The sequence below is a fragment of the Oryctolagus cuniculus genome, chromosome 8 (genome assembly GCF_051225735.1).
Source record: "Oryctolagus cuniculus isolate XC-2025 breed Fujian yellow rabbit chromosome 8, ASM5122573v1, whole genome shotgun sequence".
In the NCBI taxonomy this organism is placed as follows: Eukaryota; Metazoa; Chordata; class Mammalia; order Lagomorpha; family Leporidae; genus Oryctolagus; species Oryctolagus cuniculus.
The window spans coordinates 81,571,731-81,587,685 of record NC_142874.1 but is presented as its reverse complement, the minus strand read 5'-3'; the positions used below and the strand labels follow the sequence as shown (position 1 = coordinate 81,587,685).

The 15,955-nt window shown below is 39.5% G+C and overlaps 1 protein-coding gene and 1 pseudogene across 31 annotated transcripts in view; both read left to right on the top strand.

Annotated features, from left to right (window-relative positions):
* ANK2 (ankyrin 2) overlaps positions 1-15,955 on the top strand; it is a 676,765-nt gene that overhangs the window by 150,766 nt on the left and 510,044 nt on the right. The gene's annotated exons all lie outside the window — the stretch shown is intronic.
* On the top strand, positions 4,544-10,389 carry LOC100008653 (ribosomal protein S20 pseudogene; annotated as a pseudogene).

Here is a 15,955-nt window from a genome sequence, read left to right as displayed (position 1 = left end):
ACAGGGATTAGGTAAGGTAGAAGAGAGAAAATCCAACAATTATTTGTAGAAGAAAGAAAACAGCTTCAAAATAGCAGGGAAGGACCAAAATAAGGCTTTTGGTTAATAAACACATAAATAAATTTTACTTGTATATGTTTCAACAAAGATATTTTTTCCAGGTCCAAGTTCACCACCAATTCTTAGTGCCATCCCTTGTTACTATGATACTAGGACATTTTGAATTTATGAAAAGCTATGATGATGAAGAATACTGTAAGATATTTAATCAAATTATGCACCATAACCATTAGAAAAATGTAAATATTTTCATTTACCTAAGCTTTATTTCCATCTGAATATAGTTAAAAGCTAAAGATGGATATTTTATGAATTTCCTTCATGTTGTATAAAGGTGTATTTTTGATAGGGATGGTCTAGTAAGTTGTTTATTCATTTTGAATATTCATTGCTCTTAGTTTTAGAGGAATTAACTACCCTGTAATTTTCTATAGTGATGTGAGTTTCAATTGTTTTGTAGGAAATTAATCACACACACACATACACACACACACACGAACACCCATGGACATTTAACCTTATTTCAGCTTTTTGGTGGATCACTTGGCTATATTTATGAAGCAATCCATTTTAACAATAGCTTGCACTACTGTTTCTATTAAACATAGGCCAACCATAACTATTTTTAAATTGAGGTACAATATGTGGTGCATCAAAGGAAAATATCTTTTGGAACTTGAAATACTGTTAACTGTCATTTATAGGACATCCGTTTTATGACTGTAGTTTGTCTTCCCACCTCCTGCAAACCTCAGACAGGAATCAAGCAGTGTGATGCAATGGCTGCTTATCCAGCTGCTAGGGAAGAATATAAAAATGTGGATCACAGTAAGACCCAGGTCTTTGTCAACGTTTGTGAAGGGATCATTTATGTGAGACTATATTATGGCAATAACAAGATACAGTGACTAAATCAAAGGTATATAATCAAAATGCTATGAAGTTGAGTACTCTTAAGGTACCTTAAATATAGTTTTATCTATACAATGAATGAAGTTACGATGTTGTTTCTTTCATTATGAGGCTAAGATGTTGCAGAAAAATAATAAAATGTTAATGAAGCACACATAAGCAAAATGAAGACATAAAGTTAATTCATTGACAGCCTTTAGGGCTTCCTGGTCTGGCTGAAAGTCCTGTGAAAGCATTTCAGGCATTTTCCAAGACACTGTGGCAAAAAATGTTTTACATGAAGGATCTCTGTTGTGAGACCCCAGTGGAAAGAAGCGGCCATCAAAGAAGGATGTGCTTTTCTCTAAAGGGAGGAGAGAACTTCCACTTTGCTTATGGCCTTGTCCAAATATTGATGGAGTCTGTGGACTCAAAAGGCTTCCATAGTCTAGGCAGCTCATTTCAGAGCCTCGAGTGGTCACTGACATCATACATAAGAGTGTCAATTGTTAACAGCACAAGTCACTGTGCACTAACTTCCCATACAGGACCTCTGTCCTCAATGAATTGTATTGAGAATTAACTATAAAACTATTTCTCAAACAGGTTTTGTGTGTGTGTGTGTGTGCAAATTGTTGAAATATTTACTTAGTATGTACAAAGTTAATTGAAAATTAATCTTAATGGAGAATGGGACTGGCAGGGGGAGAGGGAGGAGGAGGAGTGGGAGTGTGGTTGGGGGGACTGATATGATGGGAAAAATAACTATATTCCTTGAGTTGTACTTATGAAATTTATATTCCTTAAAAAATAAATTAAAAACAGTTCATTTATTGGGTACTCAGAAATTAATAGTTCGCCAGTGTTAATGCTGCTGTAAACTTTTATCTATTTTTGCTCATGTCTGTTATTTATTTGTTTTTTTTGACAGGCAGAGTGGACAGTGAGAGACAGAGAGAAAGGTCTTCCTTTTGCCGTTGGTTCTCTCTCCAATGGCCGCTGCGGCTGGCGCGCTGTGGCCCCCGCACCGCGCTGATCCGAAGGCAGGAGCCAGGTGCTTCTCCTGGTCTCCCATGGGGTGCAGGGCCCAAGCACTTGGGCCATCCTCCACTGCACTCCCTGGCCACAGCAGAGAGCTGGCCTGGAAGAGGGGCAACTGGGACAGAATCCGGCGCCCTGACCGGGACTAGAACCCGGTGTGCCGGTGCCGCAAGGCGGAGGATTAGCCTAGTGAGCCGCGGCGCCGGCCTGTTATTATTAATTTTTAAATGGTAGTTTTTTGCTGTGGTCCTGTTGTTAAATTCTAATATTTTCTTAAAAATGATGTATGACTTAAGAAAAACTCCGTTGTAATCCTGCTCACGTAGCCTTTCCCTTCTCAATTCTGTGCTCTCCACTGATGATCTTTTCAGTGGTTTATCAGCCTTGGTCTGTCCAGACAATTACTTCCTTGTAGTGAGATTTCTATTATCAATTGTAGATAAATCTAAGTTCACACAATTACTTCAATTTTTTAAAAGATTTAATTATTTATTTGAAAGAGTTACACAGAGAGAGGTGAGGCAGAGAGAGAGATGTCTTCCATCTGCTGGTTCACTCCCAGTTGGCCACAGTGGCAGAGCTGTGCCAATCCCAAGCCAGGAAACAGGAACATCTTCCAGGTCTCCCATGCAGGTGCAGGGGCCCCAGGACTTGGGCCATCTTCTACTGCTTTCCCAGGCCATAGCAGAGAGCTGGATCGAAAGTAGATCAGCCGGGTCTCGAACCAGCTCCCATATGGGATGCCAGTGCTTCAGGCCAGAGCGTTAACCTTCTGCGCCACAGTGCTGTCCCCTCAAATTTATTTTTTATACCATTAAACAACTATTTGTGTTTCTGTCATTGATTTCCTAGGCCGTGCAGTACTGTGTTTCTGGGTTCTCCTGGAGTGTACTCCCAAAAACTTTGTTTTGTCTTAAAGGTACTTCTTTGGGCTTTCATAAAATTTTCTTTTTTTAAGTCTTTTAATTTTTTCTTTTTCTTGAATTCTATCAGGTCATGTTTCATCCTTGAAAATATTTCCTTATCCTCCAGATGAACTTGTATTTCTCTTTTGTGCTCTTATTTGATAAAGGCTATTGCTTTTAAAAGTTTAATATATGTATAAATAATATGTATATAAAGTTATACATATTAACATGTATACAAAATTTATACATATAAATTATATATATATAGAGAGAGAGAGAGAGAGAGAGAGAGAGAATGAGATTTACAGCTTTAAATTCCCCACTGGATTCTGTAAGTTGTGGTGTGTTGGGTTTTTATTTTAATTCATTAATTTTTAGAAATGTGTTATTTATTTATTTATTTAAAAAATTTTTTTGACAGGCAGAGTGGACAGTGAGAGAGAGAGAGAGAGAGAGACAGAGAGAAAGTCTTCCTTTTACCGTTGGTTCACCCTCCAATGGCTGCCACAGCTGGCACGCTGCGGCCGGCGCATCACGCTGATCTGAAGCCAGCAGCCAGGTGCTTCCTCCTGGTCTCCCATGGGGTGCAGGGCCCAAGCACTTGGGCCATCCTCCACTGCACTCCCTGGCCACAGCAGAGAGCTGGACAGGAAGAGGAGCAACTGGGACAGAATCCGGCACCCCGACCGGGACTAGAACACGATGTGCCGGTGCTGCAGGCGGAGGATTAGCCTATTGAGCCACGGCGTCGGCCTAGAAATGTGTTTTTAATTTCCACATTTATTTATTTATTTATTTATTTTTAAAGTATTTATTTATTTATTTGAAAGAGGGAGGAGAGGCAGAGAGAGAGGTCTTCCATCCACTGGTTCACTCCACAATTGGCCGCAACAGCTGGAGCTGTGCTGATCCAAAGCCAGGAGCCAGGAGCATCTTCCAGGCCTCCCATGCAGGGGCAGGGGCCCAAGGACTTGGGCATTCTTCTTCTGCTTTTCCAGGCCATAGCAGAGAACTGGATCAGAAGCAGAGCAGCTAGGTCTCGAACCAGCGCCCATATGGGATGCCAGCACTGTAGGCGGCGGCTTTACCCACTACATCACAATGCCGGCCCCTCCACATTTATTTTAATTCCCAAATTTCCTTTGTTATTAGCTTCTAATTTCATTACACACTGTACTTTATCTGAACAACATACTTCATATGATTTAATTCCTTTTACATTTATTAAGCTGTTTTATGGCACAATATATGGCCTATGCTGGAGAATGTCTCATGTATAAAAATGATTTAAGGGGCTGGCACTGTGGCACAGTGGCACAGTGGGTTAAAGTCCTGACCTGAAGTGCTGGCATCCCATATGGGTGCTGGTTCTAGTCCTAGCCGCTCCTCTTCCACATTGACCAGAGCTGGGCAGATTCAAAGCCAGGAGCTTCTTCTGGGTATCCCACAGGGGTTCAGGGGCCCAAGGCCTCAGTCCATTTTTTGCTACTTTCTCAGGCTATCAGCAGGGAGCTGTATTTAAAGTGGAGTGGCCAGGACTCAAACCGACACCCATATGGGATGCTGGCGCCACATGTGGAAACTTAACCTACTATGCCATAGCACCAACCCCTGGACTTTCTTCTCTCTCTCTGTCTTTTTTCTTTTCTTTTCTTTTTTCTTTTTTTTTTTCAGGTAGAGTTATAGACAGTGAGAGAAAGAGACAGAGTGAAAGGTCTTCCTTCTGTTTGTTCACTCCCCTAATGGCCGCAACAATTGGTGCCGCACCGATCCAAAGCCAGGAGCCAGGAGCTTCTTCCTGGTCTCCTGTGCGGGTGCAGGGGCCCAAGCACTTGGGCCATCCTCCACTACCCTCCTGGGCCACAGCAGAGAGCTGGACTGGAAGCAGAGCAACTGGGACTAGAACCGGGAGCCCATATGGGATGCTGGCGCCGCAGGTGGAGGATTAACCAAATGAGCCATGGCATCGGCCCTGAACTTTTTTCTCTTAACAGTGGAAAGTCAGTGGAGATTTTTAGAAGGAATAATTATAGTATCTGTTGCATCCCTAGGGCATAGAGCAATGCTCAACAAATATTTATTTGACAGTAGTCTGAAGAATGAATTGCAGAGTTGAGAGATTGCAGGCAAAGAAACTAGTTTAAGTATTTTTGGCAAGTGACACTTAGATGAATGAGGACCATTTTGAGAAATTATATTTCAGTTTTCTAATTTTGATTCCTCATATTATCATTAAAGCAAGCATGAAATATTCCATGGTTTTTTTTCTGTAGAACATTCAATGTCTTAAAGAGAATTTTATGTGGTTTCTTGAGTGAGCATAATCAATCATTTGCCAGTGTTGTTTTAAAAATAAGTTAGTGGGGGCTGGCACTGTGGCGTAGTGGATAAAACTGCCACGTGCAGTGCTGACATTCCATATGGGCATTGGTTTGAGTCCCTGCTGCTCCACTTCTGGTCAGGCTCTCTGCTGTGGCCTGGGAAAGCAGTAGAAGCTGGGCCCCTGCATCCGCGTGGGAGACCCGGAAGAAGCTCCTGGCTCCTGGCGCAGCCCCGGCTGTTGCGGCCAACTGGGGAGTGAGCCAGCAGACCTCTCTCTCTCTTCCTCTCCTTCTCTCTCTGTGTAACTCTGACTTTCAAATAAATAAAAAATAAATCTTTAAAAAAATAAGTTAGTAATGTGAGTAAACAGAATGTCCGTATAGAAATTAAACAAAAGCAGCTTTAGGGATTTACTAACTGATAATCATAGTATCTTTTCTTTAAAATGGAGAATGCTACTTATAATTTTTGATGTTTGCAACATTAATTTAGATTGGTGTAATTTTGCATAGATTGTATGAGTATGTTGAGATTACACAATGTATCTATCAGGATTCCAACAGAAAGCAGCTGGTATACTCAAAATAGAATTAATTAAGGAAGTTTATTTATGTAGCAGGTATTTGCAGCGGCAGATAAAGAGGGGAGGAAAAGCAAGAAAAGAAGTATGGGTGGTATGCGGGGCCCAGGTAGGGGCTCTCACTTTGAGATAAGATGGCCCATTGCCTCTGGCCCTGCAGGAAGTTATTAAAAAACAGACATAGAGATGGATATAATGAAGCAAAAGGTGACGGGACAGTGCCAGTTGCTTGTGTGGGGTTATAGCTCTTTTCCTTGATTCTTGGTGTTTACACAGGCATGTTGGCTGGTAAGGAAGAGGAACTACCCTCATTCTGTAACCAAAAAGGGAGGAATTTTTCTCATCACAGAGAAGAATTACACCTTACAATGTGCCTGATCTACATGATGTTCATCTCCCTGTGCACCCAGGCATCAGATACCACAAGGTGCAGTGTCCAGGATCACTGATTTACACCTGTCCACATTAGCAGAGATAATTCATTACTCTGAATCAATCAGAAGTATGGTATAGTTGTACTGGAAGAAAAACTTTGAACTGAACCCATCGTTTTTAATAGCTTTATTGCAGTATGTGTGCTATATGTAGTATGTCAATTTGATAAATGTTGACAGATATATATATAGCCAAGAGACTGTCATGTCAATCAAGGTGGTCAGCATATTCTCTGGACCCACCCTATCCCAAGGCAACCATATTGGTCTGTTATCACTATAGATTAACTTGCATGTATAGTGCTATAAAAATGGAATTATGCACTATCAATTCCTTCTTATATCTGGCTTATTTTACTCAATTATTTTGAGATTCTTCTATGTAACATAATAAAATATTAGTTGTGCTTTCAATTTAACATTCAACCCTTTTACCTACTTTTGTGAGAACATTCTCTCTTATTTCCTTTAGGTGTTAATCATTCTTTATCTTACCAAACTCTACCCAACCTCGGTTCCCTTCTGAACAGGTGGCTTATTTTTCTTGCATTGAGATAAATACAGTCTTCACATCAAAACTCTCTTTCTTCCTTCCTATCTTCACCTTTTTCCCTTTGGTCTTGGGATGAGGTATCCACCTAGATGCCACTATTCTCATTATCTTCTTTTTCATTGCTATTTATTTATTTATCACCTACTCAAATCTCCTTTTCCTTTTGTGTTTGAACCACTTTCCTCCTCAACTGCCATATTTTCCTAGGCCTGTAAGACTTTCTCATCCTAAAATAAAAATATCAACAGCAACCAAAACACCTACCTCAATAATGAAGTAGAAGAGTCCATGCTGTCTTCTGTCTTTTTTCCCTTTCTTGGCTTAGTCAAGCTTCTTCAACATAGGGTCTACAATGGACAAGCAGAGCCCAGTACAAAAAGAAAGTATAAGACAACTGCTTGTTAAAAATTGGTTAAGAGTTTCAAGATGGCAATCCCAGAGTGTTGAATCAGGTGTGGGGAGAGGGCCCTGTGTGATCATAAAGGCTTCACATCACAAAGCTGATTCTGGGACTGTAATCCTCATTTCTTCTTACAAAACTCCTACTCATTTCTCAATGTACTGCAGTCTACCTTTACCACCCTTTTAATGCCATGAATGATTTCTACCTGGCTAAAATCATTAGAAACTTCTCAATTGTTATTATGAGCTGTTTTCATTTACCTGATCTTCCTGTTTATTCCTGTCTTCCTTCTGCACATCGTGGTTGCTGGAAGAAGTTTTTATTCAATGACCGATCATTCTTGGACTCCTCTTGCTCATTGGCTCTCTGGACTATCTTTCCACTTCATAACCCAACTTGATAATTTTTTTCATGTTTACATTTAAGCTTGTGACCTTAAAACCTATATGTAAAATTAGTGCTTTAAAAATCTGTAAGTCTAAAGTCTAGCCCTTCTGCTCCCATTTTAGCCTCATAACTGCCTGCCTATCTACTCATCAGACTGCTACCTCTGTGATGGCTTCACCTGGCTGTCCAGGTGATGCCCCAAAGTCAAGATGCTCAAAACCAAACCCAACACTGTCTCCTACTTGAAATTTTCTTCCTTTTCTGTTTCTTATTTTTAATGATTCACGGAAGGAGAGATTATATTTTCTGATCAATGTAAAGAGCCCAGGAAAGATTGAGTTTTTAATAGGATTTCAAAGGTGGATTGATTTTTGATGATAAGGAGTTGCATTAAAGATGATATATTGCTTTTTTCTTCTGGAAAAAACAAAGTTGGATGGGTTGGGACAGTGAACATCTAAGATGGGCAGTGTGATTTCCAGCTCCTGATAGTTCCCCCTTCATGGTATGCCATCTGCCACCCCTACACACACACACACACACACATACACTGAATGGGATTAGTTTGTGAAAAAGCAGGATATTGCTGAAATAATGAAATCTGACTGTGGAGGTTTCACTGTAAATATTATAACCTCCATCTTATTCTTTTGGGGTTACTAGCTCTGGAGCTATCTTTGGTGTGAGCGCGACAAATCAGCTTTATGGAGAGGTCCAGGTATTGAGGAACTAGTGCCTCCAGAAACAGCCCCGATGAGTGGCCCAAATTCAATGCAGTTTATCTACCCTAGGCAGGCCTTCAGACGCTGGGGTCCTGGCCTGTGTCTTGACTGCAACTTCTTGAGAGACCCAAAAACAGAACTACCCAGGCAAGTCACTTCTGAATCCTTAATCCACAGACACTGTGGAATAATAAATGCTTTTTGTTCTAAGCCAATATATTTTGAGGATAATTTGTTACATAGCAATAATAGGGTTTTCTATCACATACATTTTTATATATATTGAGCTTTTGAACATAGGACTGTACTATCTAAATAAATAAACACTACAAAAGCAACCATAAAAGCAGCTCTGAAAATGATATACTTGACTAGATACCCCATTGGTTTTCTTTTACATTCTTATTTAGAACTAACAAATTCTTTGTACTTACCTACTTAGTCTATGTGATCTGGTCCCTGCTCCCTCTTCTGTGTCTCCAGCCAGAAAATATGTAGCTCCAGTTTCCTTTGATTTCCATTAATGTTCTGACATTCCTGAATTCCAGGATTGACAAAGAATAGGACCTTGAACCAGAAATTCCAATTATGAACCCTGAAGCAAAATCTTTAACAGTGATTTTCCTACACATTTCTAACATGCTTGTGTGCATGCTGTGTGTACAGACACACAGCTTTATAGAGGTATAATTGAAGTAAAATAAATAATACATATTTAGAGTGTACACATTGACAAATTTAAACTAAGATTTGAAACCATCATGATACTAAAGGTAACAAATATATTTTTTACACTTTTTTCTGAGTTCTTTTAGAATCTCTTTCTCCATCTTCATCCCTTTCACTCCTACCCCTTCATTACTTATCTAGACAAATTATAGAACATTTCTATCTTTACAGAAAGTTCTATTGGAAAGTGCTTGTATAATTCTTGTAAAGAATACTTCTGTTTGATTATTTGGACCGCAGTTTGGTAACTTTCATTCTGTCAGATTAATGGAATTACGAATGTACTATTCAGTCCCTTTGCCTTTCACTTGAAGTCCTAGACTGAAAGGGAAATAGAATAATACAATCATTTCCTAGAGACTAGTTCCACTAATTTTCTTCTTGTTACAAAATTTTATTGCTGAAAATTGGATATATAGACCAGCTAAAAGAAGAAAATAAAAATAATAGCTTTGCTTGTTATAGAAATGACCATTTAATATTTCAGAATAAACTGGATTCTCCCTCATCTTTATAAAAACATGTTAGATCTATGTTACTTACAAGATCTGGAACATATTGTGTTGTCAAGTATATTTCATAGAATAATTTTTATACTTATTTTATTTTTTTAACTTTTATTTAATAAATATAAATTTCCAAAGTACAGCTTTTGATTCACAGTGGCTTTTTCACTCCCATAACTTCCCTCTCACCCACAGCCCTCCCCTTTCCCGCTCCCTCTCCCCTTCCATTCACATCAAGATTCATTTTCAATTAGTATATATTAAGTAAAGATTTCAACAGTTTGCACTCACACAGAAATACAAAGTGTACTTTTTTCTGAAGACGACGCGGTAGCATTAGGTGCGGAGCGTGTTTGCGCCCGCTCCTGCTCCTGACTCACCGCTGTTCGCTCTCGCCGAGGAACAAGTCGGTCAGAAAGCCGCGCCGCAGCCATGGCTTTTAAAGACACCGGAAAGACACCCGTGGAACCAGAGGTGGCCATTCACCGAATTAGGATCACCCTGACCAGTCGCAATGTCAAGTCCCTGGAGAAGGTGTGTGCTGACTTGATCAGAGGAGCAAAGGAGAAGAATCTGAAAGTGAAAGGACCTGTTCGGATGCCTACCAAGACACTGCGAATCACTACAAGAAAAACCCCTTGTGGTGAAGGTTCTAAGACATGGGACCGCTTCCAGATGCGAATCCATAAACGGCTCATTGACTTGCACAGCCCTTCTGAGATTGTGAAACAGATCACTTCCATCAGCATTGAGCCGGGAGTGGAAGTTGAAGTCACCATTGCAGATGCCTAAGCCAACCGACTGTTTTAATAAATTGACTACCACTTGTTAAAAAAAAAAAAAAAAAAAGAAATACAAAGTGTAAAGTACTGTTGAGTACTAGTTATAGCATTCATTTACATTGTACAACACATTAAGGACAGAGATCCTACATGGGGAGTAAGTGCACAGTGACTCCTGTTGTTGACTTAACAATTGACACTTGTTTATGGCGTCAGTAATCACCCTAGGCTCTTGTCATGAGTTGCCAAGGCTATGGAAGCCTTTTGAGTTTGTCAACTCTGATCTTATTTAGACAGGGTCATAGTCAAAGTGGAAGTTCTCTCCTCCCTTCAGAGAAAGGTACCTCCTTCTTTGATGGCCCATTCTTTCTACTGGGATCTCACTCACAGAGATCTTTCATTTAGGTCATTTTTTTTTTGCCAGAGTGTCTTGGCTTTCCATACCTAAAATACTCTCATGGGATCTTCAGTCAGATCTGAATGCCTTAAGGCCTGATTCTGAGGCCAGAGTGCTGTTTAGGACATCTTCCATTCTATGGGTCTGCTGTGTATCTCGCTTCCCATGTTGGATCGTTCTCACCTTAATTCTTTCAGCTAGTATTAGCAGACACTAGTCTTGTTTGTGTGATCCCTTTGACTCTTAATCCTTTCATTATGATCAATTGTGAACTGAAACTGATCACTCGGACTAGTGAGATGGCATTGGTGCATGCCAGCTTGATGGGATTGAATTGGAATCTCCTGGCACGTTTCTAACTCTACCGATTGGTGCAAGTCGGATTGAGCATGCCCCAAATTGTACGTGTCCTCCCTCTCTTGTTCCCACTCTTATATTTAACAGTGATTGCTTTTCAGTTAAGTTTCAACACTTAAGAATAACTGTGTATTGATTACAGTATTCAACCAAAAGTATTAAGTAGAACAAACAAAAAAAATACTAAGAGGGATGACGTATTAAGTTGTTCATCAACAGTCAGGGCAAGGGCTGAACAAGTCACCGTTTCTCATAGTGTTCATTTCACTTTAACAGGTTTCCTTTTTGGTGCTCTGTTAGTTGTCACCGATCAGGGATAACATATGGTATTTGTCCCTTTGGGACTGGCTTATTTCACTCAGCATAATGTTTTCCAGATTCCTAACAGGGATCACTTTTCAGTTAAAATTTAAACACCTAAGAATGATTGTGTGTTACTTACAGAGTTCAACCAATAGTACTAGAACAAAACAAAGAGAAAATACTAAAATGGATAAAGTATTACATTGTACATCAACAGTCAGGACAAGAGCTGATCAAATCACTGTTTCTCATAGTGTCCATTTCACTTCAACAGGTTTCCCCTTTGGTGCTCAGTTAGTTGTCGCCGATCAGGGAGAACATATGATATTTGTCCCTTTGGGACTGGCTTAATTCACTCAGCATGATGTTTCCCAGATTCCTCCATCTTGTTGCAAATGACCGGGTTTCATTTTTTTTTGACTGCTGTATAGTATTCTATAGAGCACATGTCCCATAATTTCTTTATCCAGTCTACCGGTGATGGGCATTTGGGTTGGTTCCAGGTCTTAGCTATTGTGAATTGAGCTGCAATAAACATTAATGTGCAGACAGCACATTAAAGTCTTTGCCTGTGCCTATATATTGCAGGGTTTCTCCAATGTTCTCTAATAATTTGATGGTGTCGGGTCATAGATTTAGATCTTTGATCCATGTTGAGTGGATTTTTGTATAAGGTGAAAGGTATGGGGTCTTGCTTCATGCTTCTGCACATGGAAATCCAGTTTTCCCAGTACCATTTATTGAATAGAGTGTCCTTACTCCAGGAATTGGTTTTAGATCCTTGATCAAATATAAGTTGGCTGTAGATGTTTGGATTGATTTCTGGTGTTTCCATTCTGTTCCATTCGTCTATCCATCTGTTTCTGTACCAGTACCATGCTGTTTTGATTACAACTGCCCTGTAGTATGTCCTGAAATCTGGTATTGTGATGCCTCCGGCTTTGTTTTTGTTGCACAAGATTGCTTTAGCTATTCTTGGTTTCCTGAATTTCAGCATCATTTTTTCCAGATCTGAGAAGAATGTCTTTGGTATTTTGATTGGTATCACATTGAATCTCTAAATTGCTTTTGGAGAATGGACATTTTGATGATATTGATTCTTCCAATCCATGAGCATGGAAGATTTTTTCATTTTTTGGTATCCTTTCTTTAAGATTTTGTAATTCTCATCATAGAGATCTTTAACGTCCTTCGTTAAGTTTATTCCAAGGTATTTGAGTGTTTGTAGCTATTGTGAATGGGATTGATGTTAGCAGTTCTTTATCAGCCATGGCATTGTCTGTGTATACAAAGGCTGTTGATTTTTGTGCATTGATTTTATATTCTGCTACTTTTCCAAGCTCTTCTATGAGTTCCAATAGTCTCTTCGTGTAGTCTTTTGGGTTTCCAATGTACAAAATCATGTCATAATCTGCAAAGAGAGATAGTTTGACTTCTTCCTTCCCAATTTGTATCCCTTTAATTTCTTTTTCTTGCCTAATGGCTCTGACTAAAACTTCCAGAACTATATTGAATAGCAGTGGTGAGAGTGGGCATCCCTGTCTGGTACCAGATCTCAGTGGAAATGCTTCCAACTTTTCCCCATTCAATAGGATGCTGGCCGTTGGTTTTTAATTAATTGCTTTGATTGTATTGAGGAATGTTCCTTATATACCCAATTTGCTTAGAGTTTTCATCATAAAAGGGTGTTGTATTTTATTGAATGCTTTCTCTGCATCTATTGAAATAATCATATGTTTTTTCTTCTGCAGTTTGTTAATGTGGTGTATCACATTGATTGATTTGTGAACATTGAACCATCCCTGCATACCAGGGATAAATCCCACTTGGTCTGGGTGGATGATCTTTCTGATGTGTTGCTGCATTCTATTGGTGAGAATTTTATTGAGGATTTTTGCATCTATGTTCATCAGGGATATTGGTCTGTAATTCTCTTTCAATGCTGCATCTTTTTCCAGCTTAGGGATTAAGGTGATGCTGGCTTCATAGAAAGAATTTGGGAGGATTCCCTCTTTTTCAATTGTTCTGAATAACTTGAGAATTGGAGTTAGTTCTTCTTTAAATGTCTGATAGAATTCAGTAGTGAATCCATCTGGTCCTGGGCTTTTCTTTGTTGGGAGGGACTTTATTGCTGATTCAATTTCTGTCTCAGTTATGGGTCTGTTTAGGTTTCCTATGTCTTCATGGTTCAATTTGGGTAGGTTGCATGTGTCCAGGAATCTATCCATTTCTTTTCCCTGTTTGGTGGCATACAACTCTTTGTAGTAGTTTCTGATGACTCTTTTTATTTCTGTGGTGTCTGTTGTTACATTTCCTTTTTCATCTCTGATTTTATTGATTTGGGTCTTTTCTCTTCTTTTTTTTAGTTAGTTGGGCCAATGGGGTGTCAATTTTGTTTATTTTTTCAAAAAACCAGATCTTCGTTTGGCTGATCCGTTGTAATGTCTTTTTGTATTCAATTCTGTTGATTTCTTCTCTGATTTTAATTATTTCTCTTCTACTAGTTTTGGGTCTGGTTTGCTGCAGTTTTTCTAGATCCTTGAGATGCATTGAAAGCTCATTTATTTGGTGCCTTTCTAATTTCTTGATGTAGGCACCTACTGCTATAAACTTTCCTCTCAACACTGCTTTTGCCATATCCCATAAGTTTTGATATGCTGTGTTATTATCCTCATTTACTTCCAGAAAGTTTTTGAGTTCTCTTTTGATTTCTTCTATGACCCAATGTTCATTCAGGAGCATGTTGTTCAATCTCCATGTGTTTGCATATGCTCTAGGGATTCCTGAGTTGCTATTTTCCAGCTTCATTTGCTGTGGTCTGAGAAGCTGCATGGTATCATTCTAATTATTTTGAATTTGCTGAGACTTGCTTTATGGCCTAGTATGTGGTCAATCCTAGAGTAGGTTCCATTCATTGCTGAGAAGAATGTAAATTCTTCAATTGTAGGATTAAAAGTTCTGTAGATATCTATTAGATAATCTGTAGGATTAAAAGTTCTGTAGATATCTGTTAGAACCATTTGGGCTAGTGTTGATTAAATCTGCTCTTTCCTTGTTGATCTTCTGTCCGGTTGATCTGTCTATTTCTGAAAGTGGAGTGTTAAAGTCCCCCAATACTATTTTATTGGAGTCTAAGTCTCCCTTTAAGTCCCTTAACAAATCTTTTAAATAAACTGGTGCCCTGTAATTAGGTGCATATACATTTATAATAGTTACATCTCCCTGTTGAACTGAACCCTTAATCATTATATAGTGCCCCTCTTTGTCTCTCTAAACAGTTTTTGTGTTAAAGTTTATTTTGTCTGATATTAAGATGGCTACTCCAGCTCTTTTTTGGGTTCTGTTGGCATGGAATATCTTTTTCCAACCTTTCGTTTTCAGTCTGCATGCATCTTTGTTGGAAAGATGTGTTTCTTATAAGCAGCAAATAGATAGGTTTTGTTCCTTAATCCATTCAGCCAATCTGTGTCTTTTAACTGGACAGTTCAGGCCATTAATGTTCAATGTGACTAATGATAAGTAGTAACTTTGCCCTGCCATTTTCCCAAAGATATTTCTAATATATGCTTTGAACTTCCTGTGATCTTCTACTGGGAGGTTTTCTTCCTTTACCTTCTTTCATATTGATGGCCATGTTTCTATGTTTCTGTGTGTAATACATCTTTAAGCATTTTTTGCAGGGCTAGATGAGTGGTGACAAATTCTTTCAATTTCTGTTTGTTATGAAAGGTCTTTATTTCACCTTCATTCACAAATGAGAGCTTTGCAGGATATAATATTCTGACCTGGCAGTTTTTCTCTCTTAGTACCTGGGCTATATCTCACCATTCCCTCCTAGCCTATAGGGTTTCTGATGAAAAGTCTGCTGTGGGTCTAATTGGAGATCCTCTGAGAGTAATCTGATGTTTCTGTCTTGCACATTTTAGAATCTTTTCTTTATGTTTCATTGTGGTGAGTCTGATCACAATGTGTCATGGTGAGGATCTCTTTTGGTCATATTTACTGGGGGTTCAATGAGCTTCCTGTACTTGGATGTCTGTGTCCTTCTCCAAACCCAGGAAGTTTTCTGCTAATATCTCACTAAAAGGCCTTCTAATCCTTTCTCTCTCTCCATGCCTTCAGGAACTCCTAGAACCCGAATGTTGGTTTTTTTTTTAATAGTATCCTGTAGATTTCCAACAATATTTTTTAGATTTCTAATTGCCTCTTCTTTTCTTTGGTTTGACTGTATACTTTCCTGTGCTCTGTCTTCTTCTTGTTCCTTTTTTGACAGGCAGAGTTAGACATTGAGAGAGAGAGAGAGACAGACAGACAGAGAGAAAGGTCTTCCTTTCCATTGGTTCACCCCTTAAATGGCCGCTATGGCCAGTGGGCTGCGGCTGTCGTGCTGTGCCATTCCGAAGCCAGGAGCCAGGTGCTTCCTTCTAGTCTCCTGTGCGGGTGCAGGGCCCAAGCACTTGGGCTGTCTTCCACTGCACTTCCACAGCAGAGAGCTGGACTGGAAGAGGAGCAACTGGGACAGAATCCGGCACCCCAACTGGGACTAGAACCCGGGGTACCGGTGCCTTAGGCGGAGGATT